General features: G+C 47.0%; 1 pseudogene; it reads left to right on the forward strand.

Moving 5' to 3' along the window:
- Positions 1 to 2,233: 2,233 nt before the first annotated feature.
- Positions 2,234 to 2,901, forward strand: Eef1b2-ps1 (eukaryotic translation elongation factor 1 beta 2, pseudogene 1; annotated as a pseudogene).
- The last annotated feature ends 417 nt before the right edge of the window (positions 2,902 to 3,318 follow it).

Consider the following 3,318-nt stretch of genomic DNA (forward strand, 5'->3'; position numbering starts at 1 on the left):
CAGAATCAGGCTCAGCAGGTGTTAGGGACCCCCATGAAGACTAAGCTGCACATCTGCTACAGATGTGCACAGTGGTGGGGGAGCTGTTAGGTCAAGCCCGTGTATGCTCTTTGGCTGGTGGTTCCGTCTCTGGGAGCTCCCACGGGTCCAGGCTACTTGACTGTGTTGGTCCTGTGGAGTCCCCAACCCTCCTGGTTCCTCAGCTCTCTCCAACTCTTCCACAAGACTTCTGTGGGTCTCTGCGTCTGTTGTGGTCAGGTGCTGGGTGGAGCCTCTCAGAGGACTACTTTTCCTTATTTTATTTATTTATCTATTTATTTATGTATGTTTTGATTGTGTATGGTGGCTATCCGAGAGGATATGCACTACCAAGGAACTGGGCACACTCCTTTTATTTTCTTCCAGCCTTAGGCCAAGTGATCACTCTCCAGCCATAGTCATATATCTTACTATTGAGAAAAAAGCAAAACAAACAAATGAAACCCTGGACACTATCTGGAGGTGAGAGACTTGTCTATAGGGAACTGAATGGTGACCTTCCCCCCCCAAAGCACATTCTAGTTCTCCCAACATATGATTAGGATAGGACCATGTTAGGAAAAGAGATTTTACAGTTACCATTAAAGAAAGCTTTTAAAGCAACACACCCTGGATTCCCCCCAATGAAATCTGCATAATTATTCACAGCTGCCTAAGGACAGCCACTGTGGAGAGGTACCTCAGGAGAGGAGCTGGCCTTGCTAGTGGGAAGCCAAGGCCAGAGTCAGGAAGCCACAGTGTAAGCAATGATTGAACCACTACCTCTGGGTGGCAAGGACAATTCTCTCCTGGAACCTGAGAGGAGGGGCAGCCTTGTTCATAACTCAGTTTCAGACTTTTGACCGCCAGACTGTGAGAGCCGATTAGTGTTGTTTTAAGCCACCGGAATTTTGGTCATTTATTATGGAAGGTAGAAGATCTACCGCCCCACCTACACACGCAGAGATCTACTGCCGAACATTAGACGGAGCTCAGGAAGTCTTGTGAAAGGCTTGGGAGACCGATTGAGGAGTCAGGAGGGGATCAGGACTCCACAGACCCAACTTAGTGCCTTCTCTGTCGCTTTAAGCATGTACATTTTATCCGTTGATGAATTATGAGAAGACAAGAGAGAGAGAGAGAGAGAGAGAGAGAGAGAGAGAGAGAGAGAGAGAGAGAGAGAAGGTTCTGCAAAGTCCAAGAGAAAAGGGGGGAATAGAGGCTGGAGGTGGACGGAGAATGCTAAGTCAGGGCAAAGGACAGAAGAGGGAAGGAAGAAAGTAAACAGAAGGGATGGCAACGGGAGAGAAATAAGGTACAGAAGCAGTGGCATCCGCTCGGATATTTAGCCCTTTCCTTTGCCTCCCTCACTCTATCTCTGGCTCTCTCTGCACTGTCCTGATCTCTGGCCCCTCTGTGCACTGTCCTGATCTCCGTCTGCTTAGACTCTCTGCTACAAGTTCCTTCATTTGGGCTCTTCAAACTTTGGAACGCTCCTGGTCTCTAACATGCAGGCGGAAGAACAAAGCTCACCCAGGAGCTCCCCTTTCATATGCTCTCGGGTAGCCTGAAAAGTGCAGAGACTGCTTATTGCCCGAGTCAGGGTCTCCTCAGCAAGCTAAGACTGCCACAAGCACCCACTGTGAATGTTTCCGCGGTCACCTCGCCCCACTCTCTTTGCCGCCCACAACACGAGTGAGCTCAACAATGCAAGTAGCCCACACGTGCACAAAATTCCAAAGGCTGGGAAAGCGCTGTGGTTGTTTATTCTGCTTGTGGTCTATCTAGGTTTGGCTAGAGGACCCCTCATCTGCCCCTAATGGTCGCTGGACGTGAAGCTCCCGCTACGGGGTCCCAGGAGTAAGGGGACTTGAGGTCTGTGAACAGAGTTTGCAAGTGCCATCTTCTGCCCAGCATCCTTATCCTTCTTTGCAAATTCTCACCCAATTTTTGAAAATGTCTCTGGATTTCTATTTAGGCGTTTTTCATCATTTTTTTTTTAGAGAGAGGATTTTTCGGATTTTTTTAAAGTCAATTTTATATTGTGTTCGAAAAGTATTTTAAACTTTGCATATAAAAAAACATATCCATTTGGTATACAGCTCCGTGAGTTTGGGGGCTTTTTGGAGCGGCATAACCATTGCTCCATCATGATATAAGACAATTCACTTTTTTCCCTCAGTGCTGGCAGCCGTCCAGTTCCCAGATGTAGCAAATGCCATGGGTTTTTGGAGACCTGAAAAGCCCCACTGGTCTCTAGATACTCAAGCATTAGCTGACAAGAGCTACAAGGAGGAATAGGTGCCATCATAAGCCCTGTGGCAGTATTTGAAGCAGGCTCTGGCCCACTGGCTTGTGCCAAGCCCTCCTTTAGTATAATTACAACAATCCTAGCCTGCCGGGAGTGAAGAAACCTTTGGCAAGTGTGGCCCTGCCAATGCCAAAGCCATAACAGGAAGTGGAGTTATGGATGCTAAGAAGATGATGACATTGATCTCTTTGGATCTGAGGAAGAAAGTGAAGAAGCGAAGAGACTCCGAGAAGAGTGCCTTGCATGGTATGAATCCAAGAAAGTCAAAATGCCTGCACTGTCTCCAAGTCTCCATCTTACTAGATGTGAAACCTCGGGATGGTGAGACAGATGAGACGAAGTTAGAGGCCTGTGGCGGAGGTATCCAAGCCGGTGGTTTGGTGGGAGGCTTTGACTCCCGTGGGTTACAGAATTTAAGAGCTTTAAACATAGCGTGTAGTTGAAGATGAGAAAGTTGGAACAGATGTTTGCAAGAACGGGTTGCTTTTGAGGACTGAGTGCAGTCCATGAATGTGGCTACTTTTAACAAAATCTCGACTCCATCCTCACCTCAAGTCAGCACATTTAAGTAGAAGCTCGAAAGATTTTAAAGAACAAAGCTATAAGACATTTTCCTCTTGGTTAAAAAAGATTACAAAGATTGCATCTTGGTAATCGAATCCTCCTACTTTCTTCAGGTTTCTTCCCTGTGGCGTCATTCCTCCCAGAATCTTATATAAATGGGTCTAGCTGCTTTGACCCTTGGTTTCTTCAGTAATGCATGGATTTGCTTACTGCACCTACGCTGAGAATCGTGTATGTCACTCCTGTTTATGGCTGACCACTTAAGGTCACTAAGCACCACTGTCGATTTGTCCATCTGCATCCGTCTGCCCAGTGGGGGATGTTCGGGGATTTCCAGTGGGGAATTTGTTTGTTTGCTTGTTTTTTGTTTGTCCATTTTTTCCATTCATACGTGGTGCTGTATCTCCACCCGGCTCTTGGGTGAA

Source organism: Rattus norvegicus, chromosome 4 (assembly GCF_036323735.1).
Source record: "Rattus norvegicus strain BN/NHsdMcwi chromosome 4, GRCr8, whole genome shotgun sequence".
Classification (NCBI taxonomy): domain Eukaryota; kingdom Metazoa; phylum Chordata; class Mammalia; order Rodentia; family Muridae; genus Rattus; species Rattus norvegicus.